At 43.5% G+C, this 18,135-nt stretch overlaps 2 non-coding genes and 2 pseudogenes across 2 annotated transcripts; all 4 read left to right on the top strand.

Moving 5' to 3' along the window:
• Positions 1-3,866: 3,866 nt before the first annotated feature.
• Positions 3,867-3,936, top strand: LOC118977047 (uncharacterized; annotated as a pseudogene).
• Positions 3,937-6,640: 2,704 nt separating this feature from the next.
• LOC118976983 (small nucleolar RNA SNORD113/SNORD114 family) lies at positions 6,641-6,715 on the top strand. Its single transcript, XR_005064397.1, has one exon. It is a non-coding gene; the product is annotated as a small nucleolar RNA SNORD113/SNORD114 family (small nucleolar RNA).
• A 933-nt stretch (positions 6,716-7,648) lies between these two features.
• Positions 7,649-7,720, top strand: LOC118977046 (small nucleolar RNA SNORD113/SNORD114 family). Its single transcript, XR_005064442.1, has one exon. It is a non-coding gene; the product is annotated as a small nucleolar RNA SNORD113/SNORD114 family (small nucleolar RNA).
• An 807-nt stretch (positions 7,721-8,527) lies between these two features.
• LOC118977051 (uncharacterized) lies at positions 8,528-8,597 on the top strand (annotated as a pseudogene).
• Positions 8,598-18,135: the final 9,538 nt, after the last annotated feature.

Genomic DNA, 18,135 nt, shown 5'->3' with positions numbered 1-18,135 from the left:
CTAATTTGGTCTATATTCATTCCAATTATATTCCTGTAGGGGATATTTTAAAATTTTAACGAGTGTATCCACATTAAATTATAAAAGTAATCAACATCCTTTTTTGCATCATCTCCTTGCACTTTTCAGAATGAGCGCACTGAGCTGACTTCTGCCTCTGGGGGGTGGACACTATGTCACCGGCCGTCAGAAAAGAGACCAGCGTGAATGCTCGTCAACGAGCTCACCTTGGCCTGGGTGAGTTTTCAAAAACGCAGTCGTGGCATTATTATAAAGTAGCAAATGTAATAAAAAGTTACTGTGGGCCGGTGACAAATACGGTCTGTGATACTGAGTAAGCCGATCACGTGCACCATGGAGGCCAATCGGTGGAAAAGGTACAAGCTGCGCCTACACGAGCAGGGCTTATTCAAGGGTCTTTTTCTTGGGATTTCACGAGTCATGTATTTATTTTTATTATTATCGAGTTAGTGGTTTCATCATTGCAAATGCAGAAATGAAGGAAGATGAAGAGACCTGTACATGGACCAGTGACGATGACGGGTCAGGCAGGAGTCGTTCTTCAGTGGACTCCAGATGTCCGTCACTCCTGGGTCCGCAAGCGACAGAACCTAGTGTACCTTCTGTTGTAAATGACCCCGTGGGTCGACATCAGGAGTATACAAAGATCATATTCTTACTTTGAGTTTATAGATGTAGATTTATTGTTACCCATGAATGAGTAGTCAAACTATTAAGAATGTAATCAATAGCTGATGAGAAGAGAGGGAAACATGGTTTAGCTGGGAACATACGTAGTGAGGCAAGAATGTTTTTAGTAAAATTAAAATCTCACTTACGAAGCAATAATGGAGGAGACATTTGCCCTTGTGCCTGAGAACCACGTGGACACTGATGAATGGGACTCAGAATCATTGCTCTGGGTCAGTGTTGGGTTCAAGATTTTCTTTAGTTAAGAGAAAATATACTGCATTATAAAAAAAATTAATGAATGTCTAAGTAAAAAAATAAAATGCAAGAAACAGGAATCAGTGGAGAGAAAGTTCTAATTTTTTAAAGGATATATGCAATTTTTTGATTATTATCTCTCAGTTATAGCTGTCCCACCTTTTCCCCACTGCTCTCCCCTGCCCTGCCCACGCCCCCCGTCAGCCGCCACCCCCTTGTCCATGACCATGAGTCCTCTGTTCATGCTCCTCGTTTCTCATCATCTGCTCTGCTCTGTACTCTGTAGTGAGGATGCTCTCGAGCTGAATCGGGCACCTCCCGTCGTCACGGGCTCCCTGGCTCCATGCAGGGTCAGAAGTGCGGGGACTGTGTGCGTAAGTCAGAGTTCTTGTCTTAGTTTTACTCCTCGAAGGGTTTCACTGTGTTATTGAAAGTGTGATATGTAATCAGTGAAATCCAAATGGCCCACTGAGAAATATGGGATTAATATGAAGCACTATACTGACTAATGAATGTAGTAAAAATTGAATAAGTAATGAGAGATATTGATATGAAAATGATTCTAAATCTATATGAGGGAAGTCTAGATTCCTCATGGATTTCTGTGCAAAATCATTTTTTACAAATTATAATTACTGAATTAACTGATCAATAAATAGTTGTAATTACTGAATTAACCGATCAATAAATGGTTGTAATTACTGAAGTAACTGGTCAATAAATGAATAATAGTTGTACTGCGTGAAGGAGGGAGGGCCGGTGCGGAGCCGTGGTGACTCCTGGTGGCCTATGCAGGGACCAGGCATCTGGAACCCTCACGTGCAGCACACGTGGAATCGAGCTCGTTGGTTCTGCCAGGAGAGACCCTGTAGGCAGAGGTGAGGAACCACAGACGCGGGTATAGGTCCTCCTGTGTGTTCGTTTGCCTATTTTCACAGTTGGATCAGTGAAATGATCAGCATAAACGTGTGTAAATGAGTAAAAATGAAGACCATGAAGCCTTGTCCAATTATAAAGATTTTGTGATCGGGCAAAATTAGTATAATAGATTAGTATAATACATTAATATTGATTAATGTATATTGGGAAGACCAGTATGTATCAGGAAAGCAGTAGTGTAAGGGTGGAACCCTGTGGCTAAGGGCGTTAGGCAGCATCACGTAAGACTTGGTGTCCATATTCCATGTCAGGGGCAAGGTCCCAGTACTGTTCACTTAATAGATGAAATGAGTGAGCTTCAGTCAAGACGGGGGCAGAGGTAAGTGCACTTGGCCTCCTGGTACAACCACAGGAAGAATTAGACCTAGACCTCAAACCCTCCAAACAAAAACACCCAGAGAGGAGGGGGGTTGGGGAACCAGGCGAAAGGTGAAGGGACTGAGAAGTGCAGATCAGCGGTTACAACGTAGTCACAGGGTGTCAACTACAGTGTAGGGAATACAGCGAACACATTGTGACAACTGAGTCGGATGCCACTGGTCATAGGAACGTTGTGGGGGAATGCTGTGTAAAGTATGTGATTGTCCAGCCACTCAGCTGTATACCTGAAAGCTATACAAAAATACAACTCAAAGTGAAAAACCCAGTGAGTAAACTGTAAGTCCACAAACACACACCCATGTGTCTCGTTCACCGGGCTGAGCAAACCGAGAAGGAAGCAGGAGGCCCCCATTTTGTGTAAAATCTTAAAACTGGCAAACCCAGCGATCATCGTGTTTCAGAGATGGCGAAACTATTTAGAGTAGGCGGAGACTGTGTGATTTGAAAACAAACAAATAAAAATAGGTAACTGATAGACATTTAAGAGAGATCGTCTATTTCATCACGATTCCATAGAAGGTAGTGAAAGGTACTCCGATGTGGTGTTCTTTGCTGTTTGTTAATCATGTATCATTTTACAAGTGTGCTGAAGGAATGATTTCATTGATAGGAATATGCAAATGGATGAACTAAAAGTGAGCCTGTAAGGAACCAGGATAATGGCTGGTGGCCTCTGAGTCACGGGTGAGAAATAATAATGTGTGTCTGGAGTCCTGAGACCCAACACCAACCAGGCTCGACTTTCTCCATTTATTTGATCCAATTTACACGTGTTAGGGATGCATAAAAATCATGTTCTTATTTTGGGTGAATAGATTTAGATTTATTTTTATTAAGGGGTCAATAATAACATTAGTAAAAATATATAAATAATAGTTGCAGAAGAAAGAGTGCATTATCTAACTGTAAACACATGTGAGGAGGTAAGAAATATTAATACAAATTGTGAACACTGTTACCCATTAAGAAATAAATGGACCAGGGACAGCGCCTCTGTGGACAAGAGTCAGAGGACATGAATAATTAAGAGTTAATTTTGTTGTTCTGGGTCAGTCTCAAGTTTGGGGTTGTCCTTTTGGTTAAAAGCAAAAATAATCTCCACTATGAAAAATTTATAAACATTCTAAATGACTGAGTAAAGAAATTGTGGAAATGGAGACTCCGCGGGAATACGAATTTTATTTACTGGTTTTCTATGCCTGCCTGTGCTTTGCACTTTCAGAATGCAGACATAATGCGCGTCCCGTAGTGGAGGCTCCGGCGGCACATCTGTGGGGGTGCACGGACCGCTGTGAGTAATGGTCCAAGTTCTTGTCTTGGTCTCAGTGATCTTCCTTTGGCGGAGTTCAGTCTGTCATTCAGAAGTTTCCTAGAGGGCCATGGGTGGCCAACTGCAGTTCAGTGACAAATACGGAGGTTTATGATGCATTATATTGATGAATGCATAAATGAATGGCAGCATCATTTAGAAAAGTGACCTTGAGGAGAGAATGATCCTATTTACAGAGTAGGGGTATCGAGGCTCTTCCTGTGTTTTTGTGAGTGAACGAGTCAGTCAATGAACAATGTAGAAATGAATGAAAAAACAGGGGCAACATTGGATCAATGATGACCACTGGTGGCGTCTGAGTCATGCACAATGACTAAATGTCCAACTCTGAGGTCCAAGAGATGTGCGGTGTGGCCGCTGTCCTGTTCGAGGCGGTTCTGTAGCCAGATGGCAGGGATATACAAAGGTCTGGTTTTTCTTCTTCATGTTCATGCACTTTCTTTCTATTTTTATAATTGGATCAATCAAATCAATCAATCAATAAAGATGAAGGGGTGAAATATTGTCCAATTATAAAAATATGTGGTTAGGCAAGGAGTAGGATTAACGCATATTTAAAGCGCAAGGGTGTCACTTTTCGATGAAGGATGATATAGGTATTGGTAAGAGTGAATGTTTATGCTCTCGCAGTGGCTGGTTTGATATTGTTCGTTTACTTAGAGAAAATAAAATACACATTACTTCAGTTCTCGGCTGGATAATGATTGGCTCAATGAGAGTTGGAACTCGGAATTATGAACGTAATCTCATTCTTTTTTCATCCCCTGTGTGGCTCCCCCACTCAGGACAGCTGCGTGTGAGCTGCTGGAAGTGCGTTCCCCGTGGGCTCGAGCTCCGTGGCTGCCTGTCTATGTGGAGGGCAGAGATTCATGTGAGTGACAGGAAACGTTACTTTCTGGGGCTAGGTGTTTTTTAAAGTCAGTCACTGAGTTATTAGAAAGCACAACATACAGCTGAAGGAGACAGCGTCTCTCAGTGATGAATATGGGGTAGACGAGTCACAGTGACTGATTCACATGTGGAAACCTGCGGATAATTAACGGAAGAGACACACTGATGTGAGGATGACCTCTGCACACATCAGGGATGTGTAAGCGCTTCTTGAGTTTTTGTGAATGACAGCATTGAAAATTATTTTTGAATTAATGAATCAGCAAATAAACAATTAGAGATAGATGAAGGAAATGATATTGGGTCAGATATCGGTGGTGTCTGCAATTGGATGAATGTGAGAATGAATGATTGAATAAATATATAAACGAGTGTAGCATTGTCCAATTATAAAACTATGTGATTTTCAAGAAATACTGGGGACTTATTATGAATACCCTGGAGTGCGATTAGAAGGCAGTGGCACATGACTGTGACCTCTGCAAGGGTGACATGAGTCACAGACAATGTTCAGATTCTGGGTCGGTTTGCACGACCACCATTGCACTCTTTGTTAAGGGGAAAATTATTTCATGATTGCCCGGTGGCTGAATAAGTGAGAGATAAAAAGCAAAGGTCAATGGTGGGAATGTCTCAACTATTTTTATCATCTTCTCTGCTTTATCTTCCCCAGAATGGAAAAATGCCACCTGCTTTGAGGATGCTTTCTGGACCAAGAGCCCTGGGGTGACATTTCAGTTGTGGGATCTGGGAGAGTAGCGTGAGTAGCAATCAGGTTCTTACCTTGTTCCGCTGGCGTGTCTGTGGGTAATCACTGTTCTGGTTAAGAGTAGGAAATGACATCACGGAAACTGAACTGGGTCCTAGGGACAAATATGGGTTTAATGGAAAGAATAGCACTATGAAATTACTAATGAAAAGCAAGATAATTCATGATTCTATGTACATATTAAGGGTATCCGTGCCTTTCCTGGCCTTTTGCAAGTCATGTATTTTTAAAATTACAGTTAGTAAGCCTCCGCGGAAGTCATCTTGTCCACTTCTGCACGTTAGAGGGACCCTATCTACAGATGCCAGGAGATTAAAAGGGTTTTGTTCCTAGTCTTTGTGTCCATGAACCTTAAAAATTAATTGATGAAAGTATTTGTGGTAGAGTTAATAAACAAGTGTACAAATGAATAACAACGAAGAGGTTGAGGTATTTTTCTTCGGTAAATACTCGCTGAAGTAAAGGTGCATTCATACCCTTCAGAGTGGGTATAAGAGGACCGAGCGACCCCATCTCTGGCGAAGGTTGGTAGAGATAATGCAATGTTGTCGTCGGTGTTTGCCTGATTCAGATGCAAGGTGTAAGTGTATTTTTAAGATAAAAATGCATAAATCTTTTCACAAGTGCGTAAGTGCCTGAATGGCTCTGCAGCGACGGTGGAATGTGTGCGGGTGGGCGGAGAAAGCCCCGCCCCTCGGTTGGGGTCTCTGCGGAGCAGGCACTGGGCCCACGGCGCTCTGTCGCAGTCAAGGTTGAGCGCTCTGTCGCAGTCAAGGGCAGTCAAGGCTGAGCGTCACGTTCTCTTTCTTTCGGGGATGGAACCGAGGCAAGTCAGAGCAAGATTTTGTTCTGGTTTGGGCTCCTTGTTTTAGCATATTCATGGTGTCATTAAAAAGTAACAAATAATAAGCCCTGGCTGGTGTAGCTCAGTGGATTGAGCACGGGCCTGCGAACCACACAATCGCGGTTCGATTCCCAGTCAGGGCACATGTCTGGGTTGCAGGCCGGTCCCTAGGAGGGAATGCGTGAGAGGCAATGATACATTGATATTTCTCTCCCTCTATCCTTTCCTTCCTCTCTGAAGATAAATAAATAAAATCTTAAAAAAAAAGTAACAAATAATAGAACAAAAGTCAACTATAGCTCAGTGATAAATGTGATATAAAAACATTCTGTTGATTAACTTAATACGTAGCATGGAGGTTGATTGATGAGCGACATCTAACATGGGCCAGCGAAGATGCTACTGCAGAAGTTAGGGACGTTCAATCACCTTATTCCTTAGTGTTTGGGAGTCACAGGTTTATTTTATTGCTCTTAGTGAATTAATGATCTCATCGATAGGAACTGGAGAAATCAGTGAAGAAAAATTGGACCTTCAGTGCACCAGTGATGACAGCTGGTGGCGGGTACGTCACAGACAGTGAATGACACGTGTCTGGATGCCCGAGGCTCATTGTGGTGGTGGTCTTTCCTCTGTTGTGTTCGATCCGCAGACAGATGTTAGAAAGATGCAATGATCGCGTCCTTATTTTGAGTTTGTGGACTTAGATTTGTTATAATGAATCCGTTGTAGAATCAGGAAAGACAGGTGGAAATCAATCGACAGGTAGAGGTAAAATAGGGACTGTCCACCTGGGAACGTACGTGGTGAGGCAGGGAGTAGTAATAACTGAAAATGTCGGTGCCCGTGAAGGAATCGGAAGGAAGAGGAAATGCAGCGGCGGCGTGAACGACCCGTTGGCACCTGAACGAGTCAGCGGAAGGGGGAAAGCAGACATCCGCGGAGTCAGGGACGCCCCCCCACCAGTGGCACGCCCTCTGACTGCCCCTCGGTGTTGCCGGCACCCAAACCCATGTGAGTAGGAATCCAAACGCTTGTCTTGGTTTCAACCTTGTTTTCTAAGGATACTTATTTATTTAAAATATTTTACTTATTTATTTTTAGAGGGGACAGTAAGGAGAAGAGTGGGAGAGAAACATCAATGTGTGGTTGCTTCTCACGTGTCCCCTACTGGGGACCTAGCCTGCAACCCAGTCATATGCCCTGACTGGGAATCGAACTGGCGACCCTTTGCTTCACAGGCCTGTGCTCAATCCACTGAGCTACACCAGCCAGGGCATATTTTTAAGAAGTGCCATATGGAGTCCAGATTTGTGAATGATAGCCCAGTTACTACTATTGAATTAATGAGACATTATATTAATTATCACATACATGAAATTTAATATAATAAAGTAATTATTGACGTGAGAATGAATCTGTATGCAGATGAAGAATATCATAACCCATCTTGAGTTTTGTGAATAATAGCATTTAAAATTACTATTAGTAAGTTAGTGAATTAGCCAATAAACAGTGTAGAAATGATTGAAGGAAAAGACAGTATTGGATCAATGATGACCAAGGGTGGCGTATGAGTCGTAGACTGTGATTACGTGTCTGGAACTCTGAGGTCCAATATAAAAGAAATCTAGTCTATCTTTATAATTGGATCAACGAAATAAGCAATGAACAGACATAAAATAAAGATAAAGGTGGTGAAATATTGTCCGATTATAAAAATAGGTGGCCAGGCAAGGACTAGTATCAGTGTGTCAAACCCTGACATTGAAAAGGGGGATGTAGCACAGGTCATGACTCTCGGACCGAAGCTGGTGGTGATACTGATAAGTAGTAGCCAGTGTTCATGTCTGTCAGTGGTTAGGTCAACACCGTTCATTCACTTACGAGAAAATACACAGGATCTTAATACACCGATTACATAAGTGACTAAATGGCAGGCCAGGTGGAATGCAGGGACCAGTGGCCTACCGTCTAAACCTTTGTTACTATCTGTTTTGTCCTGTGCTCCTCAGATTGGCTGAATCTGGGTGATTTCAGCCTCGTCCATGGTCAGGAGCTGGATGGCTGCCTCCGTATGAGAAGACAGAGGTTAATGTGAGTAACAGGAAAAATTATTTTCCTGATTTCCATGATTTTTAAAAAGATAACTTACTGTATTATTAGAAAGTCTGCAATATAATTAGAGATGGCAACTACCTTTTGATGATAAGTATGGAATGTATGAAATATTATATTGATTTAATCCAGTGGAAAACTGATAATTAATGAAAGAGATACACTGATGTGAGAATACTCTATGTACAGAATAGAGATATAAAGACTCTTCTAGGATTTTTTAAATCAGTATTTAGAAATCATTGTTAGTAGATTAATGATTTAATCAATAGACCTATAGATGTGGCTGAAGGAAAAGAGACGATACCGGACCGACGGTGACCACCGGTGGTGTATGAGACACACACGCTGAATACATGTCCAACTCTGGGGTTCCACACATGAGAATGGAGCTCACGCCCACTGGGTAAAGGGATCCCATGGACAGATGTCAGGAGTGCACAAGGGTCTTGGCTTTGGTCTTGGTCTTCATTGCAGTTTCATTCTATTATTATAATTGGATAAATGTGGGAATCTATAAATCTACAAATGAATAAAGATGAGTGCAGTGAAGCATTGTCCAATTATAAACTGATGCATTTATGCAAGAAAAATACTATTGATAGATTATGAAAACCCTGAAGTTCAATTAGAAATCAATGGTCCCTGACTGTCCCCTGTATAAGGATAACAAACAGGGTAAGTCACAGACAGTGTTCAGGTTCTGGGCCAGTTTGTGAGATCGACATTGCCCTTTTCCTTAAGGGAAAAAAACCTCGCCCTGTGAACGATTGCTCAAACTGCTGGCTAAACAAAATGAGAAAAGCAAAGGGCACCGGTGAGGATGTCTCAGCTATTTTTTATCACTTGCCTTACGCGTCTCAGGACAGACACCGGGCCTCAGCAAAGGACTCCTCCCTGACCAGGGTGCCTTGGAGTTGGCCAGTGTGAGTCATAGTGAAAGTTCGTGCCTTGGTTCTGGTGTTCTGTCTTGGGAGGTTCACCGTATTAATAAAAAGTGGGAAGTAGAATCAAAGAACGTAAACCATATCCTGGTAACAATTATGGGATTAATGAGAAGCATATTGATTAAAACATTTAAAAATGGAGTACAAGGATGCAGATATTGATGTGGGAGTGTTTATTAATAAGAAGCATTATATTGATTAAAACATTTAAAAACAGTATAAGGATGGAGATATTGGTGCAGGAGTGTTTCTTGATACATGGTAGGGGTGTTAAGGTCTTGTTGAGCTTTGGGGGGGGGTCATAGAGTTTTAGATTTTTCATTAGTGAATTAATGAACTGATTACTAAGCCGTGTGGGAGTGGGTGAGGCGAAGCGGTCAGGGTCAGTGGTGGTGATCGCGTTTTCATGCCTGTGGAGAGTTGGGTCGGCGACCGATCCGTGAAGAAATCTGAAAAAATAAAGCTGAATGGTCATTGCCTTGTGCAACTCCAAGCGTGTGTGGGGTGGCAGTACATCCTATGACGATAATTTGCAAATGTGAAGTCCAAAGGGAAGTAAACGGCACCTGACTGGTGAAAGGTGCTGTGTAGCCAGGGACAGTTATAGACAGTGTTTATGTTCTGGGGCAGAGGGAAGTTCAAAGTACTTTGTTTTCACAAAAGACAATGAGGTAAATAGACTTCAGTGACAGATGCCTGCATCCTCCGCGAAGGATGGAAAATGAGGGTCAGTGGAAGGAAGTCTCTGTTGTCATCGTCTGCTCTGCCCTGTCCTCCTTGGAACGGATGCTCGCCAGCTGAACGTGACATTTCCCCTCGGTCCTGGGCTCTCTGTTTCCGTCTGCGGTGCAGGAGGGTGGACACCCTGTGAGTAATGGTCAAAGTCATTGTCTTAGCTTAAGTGGTTTGTTTACGGATGTGCACTGTGTTTCCAAAAGCAATTAAATGTGACCAGAGAAGGTGGAAATAGTCCATTGTAAAATATCAAATTTATTAGAACCACTTTACCGCTCATCTGTAAATAGAATACAGAAATCAGCATATTCTGTTTGGAAAGGATTTTACTGATTATTATTTTTTATTAGTTAATAAAAGTTCATGAAACTGGAAAGACGGAGGGGCGGTCAGGGATCTGTAACAATGACCAGAGGACAGTGGGTACGATGCGCCTGGAACACTGTCGTGCACCCTGAGGGCCCAGAGTTCATTCCCCGTGTGTCCGGGGGTCCTGCAGACGGGGGGTTGGGCGCACACATCTGTGTTGGTCTTGGATTCACGATTTAATCAAACTTACAAAGTATAGAAAATAAATGTATAAATGAAGAAAGATGGAGAGGGAGAGCATTGTTCTTTGATTAATAATATATAGCAAGGTAAAAAAATATTAACATGCATTAAAAGAATACTAAGTTGACCAAGGGTCTACTTGACCCTTTTCATTGTAAAAACAATGAAATGGAATCATCAATCATTGCCTAAGTCAGTTTCGGATTTGAAGGTTATTTTATGAAGTTAAAAGTAATAATCACGAATTAATGCCTAAATGACTATACAGATGAATGGTAACAACTATGAATAAATGGAGGGACTCTCAACATTTTTGTCAGCTTCTCTGGCACTTTTCGGAAGAGCTAGTCAAGTCATTTCGACCCCTCCATGAGCAAAACTGCCACGTGGCTTTCGTACCAGAGACTGACGTGAGTAAAAGTCGAAGGTCTAGTTTTGGTTTGTGTCCTTGTTCAAGGCTACTTACGGCATTATTAAAAATAATAAATATTATCAAAAAGGCATTTTCGGGCCAATAATAAATACAATACACAGCGCTGCCATCCTTATTTGGCGTAACGTCGAGACCAGTTGGTGAAAGACTTATAACCCATGTTGGCAATGTTTCCACAGAGGGAACTTCAGCATATGCAAGTGTGAAGTTTATGTGAATTCTGTTGATATTTTATAGTTACCACTGACTTAATGAGGTGTAATCCATACAAACACAGAAACAAGTGGAGAAAAGGCAGACTTCTACCGGACCAGGGATGGCGGTGCAGCCATGTGAATAACGGGTGTCGAGCTCTCGCATGCCGCGTGATACCTGTGACCCTGTAGACAGGTGTTAACAAAATACAGTGACTGCGTTTTTGTGTTAGCTTCATAGATTCCACATTTATTATTATTAATGGGTGTTTCAAACCATGAAAGAAATCTGAATTATAAAGAAAAAAGGGTAAAACATTGTGCACAACTTGATCATACATGAGAAGTAAGGAAATAATATAAAAAGTTGAAAACCCTGAGTTCATTAAGAAATACACTCATTGGCGGTGTTCTCTGGCACAGACTTGCCTTGTGAACGTCATGCTATGGAAACTACATCAGAAAGAGTCAGGCATCGTGTGGGATATGAAACTGAAAGTGACAAATGAAGAAGCAAGGAAACCAAAACTCAGACACATGGACGACGGCACGGCGGTTAGCAGGGGGGCCGGGTGGGTGGGCGGTAAGGGGGAGGAGGTCAAATAGATGGTGACGGAAGGTGATCGGACTTTGGGTCTTGGGCACACAATGTCATAGACGCGACATGTCATAGAACTGTGCCCTTGAAACCTGCATAATCTTATGAACCAGTGTCAGCCCATTCAATTAAAAAATAATGAAGAGAAAATGGATTGTTTTGGGTCAGCCTCAAGTTTGAGGTCAATAGAAAACTCTACACACGAATTTTAAATACCTGAGTAACTCAGTCAGTGAAATGTGGAAGTGGAGGTCTGGTGAGTATGGTGAGATCTTAGTATTTGCTCACATTTGACTCTCTTTGTGCTTCTCAGAACGGACTCCTGGAGCCCAGGAAGTGTCCCTCTAAGGCGTCACCTCCATGACACCATCTCCCCGTCTGTGGCACGGAGACCAAGGAGAGCAGTAGTCGCAGTTCCTTTCTGGTTTAGTGAGTTTTTTCCAGAGTATTTAGCATATTTTTAAAAACTGCCATATAGAATCCAATGCATTAATATTAAATTAATATGAAACAGTATGTTGGTTATTGCTCAAAAATTGCAGATATTAATGCAATAAGTATATTGATGTAAGAATGATTTTAGTTACCTAACAGAGATATCAGTGTCTTCTTGGGGGTTGGGGCATCATCCAGTTTTAAAATCATGAGTAGTGATTGGTCGATAAGCAAGGCAGACAGAGGTGAAGAAGGGACAGTGTTCGGGCGATGGTGCCGCGGACACTGCGTGACTTGTTGCTGCTGGGCGGGGGGCGTGGTCCCTCATTCCTGTGGGATGCAGGGATTGCAAGTGGTACTTACTGTCTTAGGAGGAACTGACCTAATTCAATCACTGTTAATTTTGGTACATGGGGATCACAGTGTTTTATGAAAACGATAAAAAGTAAATGAAAACAAAAAAAGTGATGCTGTCGTCAGGTGTCGGGGAGCATTTGTATAAAGTCTTGTTTTTGGTTTTCATGTTCATGCATTTTTTTGTTTTATAATTGGATCAATAAAATAATCAGTAAACAAATACACAGAGAAATCCATGTGAAGGGAGTGAAATATTTTCAATTATAATTTAGGCAAGAAATTTTACTGATTTTATAGACAAGTTGTTTCTGTGGACAGATGTCGAGATGAAAACAAATCAATACCAAGGCCGTGTTTTTGTACTGATTTCGTAGATACCTGACTAGTGATGGAACTGACGAAGTGTTAAACATTGGAAAATTTGCATAATAGGGCGAGGCAGCACAATACCATGAATGTATGTGGCATTATTAAAAAATTGAAAAGACATTTATGGAGAAAGGAATATAGCATGGATTTCCCGCTTGGCCAAGAGTCATACTGCCGTGGGTTAGTGTGAATCGGTTGTATGGTTCCGGGTCAGTCTCTAGACTGAGTTTTTCATCATGTTGGGGTGACTGCATACACACGAGGATAGAAATGTCTAAACCCCGAGTCTGTGACATGTGGTCAGCAAGGGCCAGTGTCCATCAGCCCTTTGCTGTGTGGGCCACCTGCTCTGCGCCCCTCAGACATGCCAGAGCTGCTTCAGCATGGCCCACGGTCACCAGCTCTCCGGTTGCCACTATGGGATGCGGGGGTGGAGATTAATGTGAGTAATAGTCGAAGTTTTATTTTCTTGGTTAAGGGTTTTTTTAAGGTAATTCACCACATTATTAAAAATTGTAAAATATAATTAAATAAGGAATGTATCCCAGTGATAAATATGGGATATATGAACCGTTATATTGATTAATCCACATATGAAAAGCAGGATAATCAATCAAAGGGATACACGGATGTAAAAATAATATATACAGATTAGTGATGTAATAACTCTTCTTGGGTTGGTAAATCATGATGTTTACATGTTATTATTAGTGAATTAATGATCTAATCGACAAATTAGTAGAAAGGAAGAAACCAAGGGGCAGTTGGATCGCTGTTGAGTCCCCGTGGCGTCTGCCTCATGGCGATGACCGCCTGGCTGGGACTCTGGGCCCGACACGGGAGCCACCACGTCCATGCCCACCGTGTGAGGGGCTGCTGTGGACATGTGTTGGGGACACTTGCGCATCTTCTGTAGGTGTCGGGGTTCCTGTATTTTCACTCTATTATTACAACAGGGTAGAGGCGAGAATCTGTAAATGAATATATCAATAAAGATGAATGCAGTGAGGTATTGTCCAATTACAAAAATATGTGATTATCCAAGAAATCCTGTTGAGATATTATGAAAATCCGGAAGTTTAATTAGAAGGGAGTGGCACATGGCTGCTCCCTGGGTGGCTGAGGACAACACGGTCAGTGTGCGTCACTGAGGGATATTCACTGTAGTTGACAAAAAGTGTGAAATAGACTCAAAGCAGGTGAATGGTTTCCTAGTCACAGGTAGGCGTGAATAGGAATTGTTATTTTGATGAATACATATAGGAAAACTGAGAATAGTCAAAGGTGGAGATAGGTTGTTGTAAGAATGATTCTAATTATCCCGAAAATACCGTGCCTTTGTTGGGTTTTTCAATACCCGGGTTCTGAAATTACAATCAGGGAGTCAGTGAATTAATCAGTGGGCAATGTGGAAATGAATGGAGACACAGTGGTCGTCCGGGTCAGCAGGGCCCCCGCGGGGGAGGAAGGTGCGAATGACGAAGGGCCCGTGTTTGGAACTCCAAGGCCCCACACAGGAGAGGTGGGGTCCCTGCCCCTCAGAGAGAGCCGTTGGCATCTGCTGTCAGCATCTCCATGGTCCCAGCGCTCTGGCCGCCTCCTTGTGGTCGGAGCGTGGAGACACATGGCGGTCACACCAGTATTTTGGCTTGAGTGGCTTGTTTGAGGGGCTTCACTGTATTTTTCAAAATATTAAATATAATTAAAGAAGGCCACGTAGAGTAATATAAAATATTAGACTGATATGAAACATTACACTGATTAATGTATAAATGTAACCTTGAGGCCAGGTTTTGAAACAGTTGGTCAAAATCCTTGTCTGGGCTTCAGTGCTTTGGGGGGGGGGGCGGGTAGGGTATTCAGTGTATTACTGAAAAGTGTCATGTGTAATAAAGGGGTCAGCTGTAGCACACTGGTAAGTGTTGAATTATATGAAACATGAAAATAGGGGGTACTTAAATTAAAGAACGATGTATTGATGCAAAAATAATTCTGTGTACAGAATAGGGATTTCAGGGCTGTCCTCGAATAAGTGGGTTTTAAAATGACTGCTAGTGAGTTAATGATTTTGTTGATAGACACTGTAGATGCGAACAAAGATGGGGGCAGATCGGATCCGTGGGGGCCACCAGTGGCCTCTGGGTCGTGTGTGGTTGTGTACATGTCTGCGGTCCCGGGCTCCAGTGGAAGTGGACCCTGGTCTTTGCCCCAGTGCAGGGGGTTGCACGCACACGTTGCAGGAACACACAAGGGTCTCTCTCCGGACTTTGTATTCCTGCATTTTCAACATTGTAATTTGTTCAAATAAATGTACAGATATATAAATAGATATAGGCGTGAAGGTGGTGAAACTCTGTCCAATTATAAAAATATGGGGTTAGGTAAGAAGCTATTACTATATATTGAAAGCAAATACCTGTGAGGAGGTACATGTACAGAAGTGTTATTCTTGACCAAGGATGGTATAGTCATTGATAGGGTATAGTAATAGTCGGTATTCGTGTTCTCTATCAGTGGCATTGTTCCTTTCCTTAAGAGAAAATAAACTGTAAACGACGTCAACTCACCACTCACCGACTAAGAGACGGAAAGAAAGGGGCGGCTTTGAGATCAGTAATGGGAGTGTTGAGCTTTTCCGTTGGCAGCTCAGCCTCGTCTTCCCTGCAGGCATTGCCCTGGGCGGACCTGCGCGCACGGCCGCCATGGGGAGCTGCGTGGCTGCCTCCGTGCTTTGAAAGCCAGAGAGCAGAATGAGCAGCACAGCTCTTTTCTCGGTTTTGTTGTCTTTTAAAAACGGTTTTCACTGTGTTATTAGGAAGTGTGGAATGCGGCCCTGGCTGGTGCAGCTCAGTGGTCGGAGCGCTGTGAGGTAATCAAAAGGTCGTGGCCTCGGTTTCCATTCAGGGCACGTGCCTGGGTTCAGGTTCAACCCCAGTCCAGGTGGGTGCTGGTGACACCCAGTCCGGCACCGAATCTCTGTCTGGGGGCGAGCAAGGTAACTTCTCTCCCATCGATGTTTCTCTCTCTCCCTTCCTCTCTCCCTCCTCTCCCTCTAAATCAGCAAATGAAAATGTCCTCGGGTGAGGATAAAAAGAAAATTAAATAAAAAAATTAAAAAAGAAGTTTAAAATATTATCAACAACCACCAAACATGCAGAAAGAGTAATGGTGCTAACATGAGGCATTCTGTTAATTAACCTTTGCAGGAAATTTTGAGGTCATTGATAAAAGGTATGTGTTGTTTACGGAAAGTAATTTTGTAGACACATTAGAGATATTTGAGAAAATCTTGTTTCCTTTGTGACCCCTAGGCATTTATTTTATTCTTAGTGAATTGGTGACTTCCTCATGACAAATGAGGATGATGGGGGTCAAGCCTGAATGAGGGTGATGACCGGCGCGTGTGCGAGTCTCAGGTGACAAGACTGTTGTACCAGGACCAGTTGTGACTGTGAAATACGAGGAGCTGCAGGGTGGAGAGCCAGGGTCAGCTGCAGGCTGGTTGGTGGTACCCTCTGCCCTGCTCTGCAGGCCGCAGCTGCACGGACCCTGCGTTTGCCTACGGAGCAGGGAGACAGTAATGTGAGAGTTCCAGTTATTCTCCTGGGCTCAGTGTTGTTCTTTAAGATTATTCACTGGAAAGTGCGGACTCGGTTTCAGAATGCAAGTGTAACTCTGCGATGGACACAGCGTGTGGTCGACACAATGTTCGTCAGTGTGCACAAAACCCCGGGCGACTAATGAGCGGGGCCCCGTGAGAAGAATTCTCTCTCTAGATTAGGGACACACAGACTCTTCTTGGGTCTTGGTGAACTCTCACATTTAAAAAGTATTATTAGCAAAATAAGCAATAAGCCCATGGAAGGGAGTGAGAGAAACGGGGACAGTATTGGGTCGGGGATGAGCCCCGAGGGCACAGGAACCACGTGCGACGAGCGCGTTTCCGGGATGCTGAGGTCAGCGTGGAAGGGAGTCAGTTCCCCGCCGCCCCTGCTGGAGCCCCCCCTGACACGGTGTCAGAAGTGCGCAAGGCAGAATGTCGTGACTGTCGTGTGGGACGGACACGTCAACCGGTGAATAAGTGGACCCTGTGCATTTCGTCGGCTCTGACAGTGGTGGGGAGCCGTCAGTGATGATGATCCTGCGTCAGTTGCGAGTTTGAACTGGATTTTTATGCACATTTGACCGTAAGTTAATAAATACCTCAATAATTACAGACATGGTAGACGAATGGAGATAATGTCTCCGTCATGTTTTCATCGGCTCTGATTTTACCAAGAGACGCGGAGATGAAGGGTTCTTTCCGGCAGCCAGTCAGTCAGTACCCGAATGGCACGTAGGTCCAGGGGGAACGGGAGGCAACGGAAACGCTTCTATCTCTTTTTCCCTTTTTGGCAACAGATAGTCTCACGTATTTTATTAAAAAATTTAAAGTTATGAAAAATGGTTTCCATGTTTTCCTTTTTCCCCTCTGTCTTCTGCCCCACAGAACAGACCGCTTGGACCCCCGACCATTCTGTAGTGACCAAGACCCTGAAGGTTCCACGTGAGTCAGGGTCCGAGTTCTGTCTGTGTCGGGTGGGCTGTCGGGGCACTCAGTGTGTGGCGTGAGGCTGGGCACAGACTCGGTGGAGCCACCGATGGACCGGCGGTGAGACTGTGTTCTCGGGGCCAGTGGACGAGGCCCATTCACTGCAGCAGCCGCAGCAGCCCTATTGGTTCTGATGTCCGGTGGCTTGCGGGAGGGCGTTTATTATGTTTTTGTTAGAGAGAGGGGAAGGGAAGGAGAAAGAGAGGGAGAGAAACATCAGTGTGCGGTTGCCTCTTGAGCGCCCCCTACTGGGGACCCGGACCACAACCTAGGCATGTGCCCTGACTGGGAATCGAACTGGCAACTCTCTGGTTGATAGCCTGTGCTCAATCCACTGAACTACACTAGTAAGGGCCCGTTTATTATGTTTTTAAAGTGGATAAGTGAATACTTTAATAAAATAGAGGTCCATTCAAGAGGTAGAAACCAGGATGTGACATAAACCATTGTTTAGAATTCTATTCCCTGGTTGCCTGGTGTTCAATGAATTAAACCCTAGTCTGGGCTTTTTCATTTGCCAGCATCTCCTTACGTCCCACAGGATGGGGAGCGCCACAGCTGGTGAAGCGATTCTCCAGGCGTGAGGGTCTCTGCCCTACCCTCTGGGGAAGAAGAGTGTCGTGCTCTGTGAGTAGTAACGGTCTTGCATTGAGTGCTTAGTCCATGGGTTTCCACTATACCCTTAAAAAAAGGAAGAAATGTGA

Source organism: Sturnira hondurensis, unplaced genomic scaffold (assembly GCF_014824575.4).
Source record: "Sturnira hondurensis isolate 20B ecotype Veracruz unplaced genomic scaffold, ASM1482457v3 Scaffold0021143, whole genome shotgun sequence".
In the NCBI taxonomy this organism is placed as follows: domain Eukaryota; kingdom Metazoa; phylum Chordata; class Mammalia; order Chiroptera; family Phyllostomidae; genus Sturnira; species Sturnira hondurensis.
Note: the sequence above shows the minus strand (reverse complement) of the source record. Positions and strands in the feature narration are given on the sequence as shown.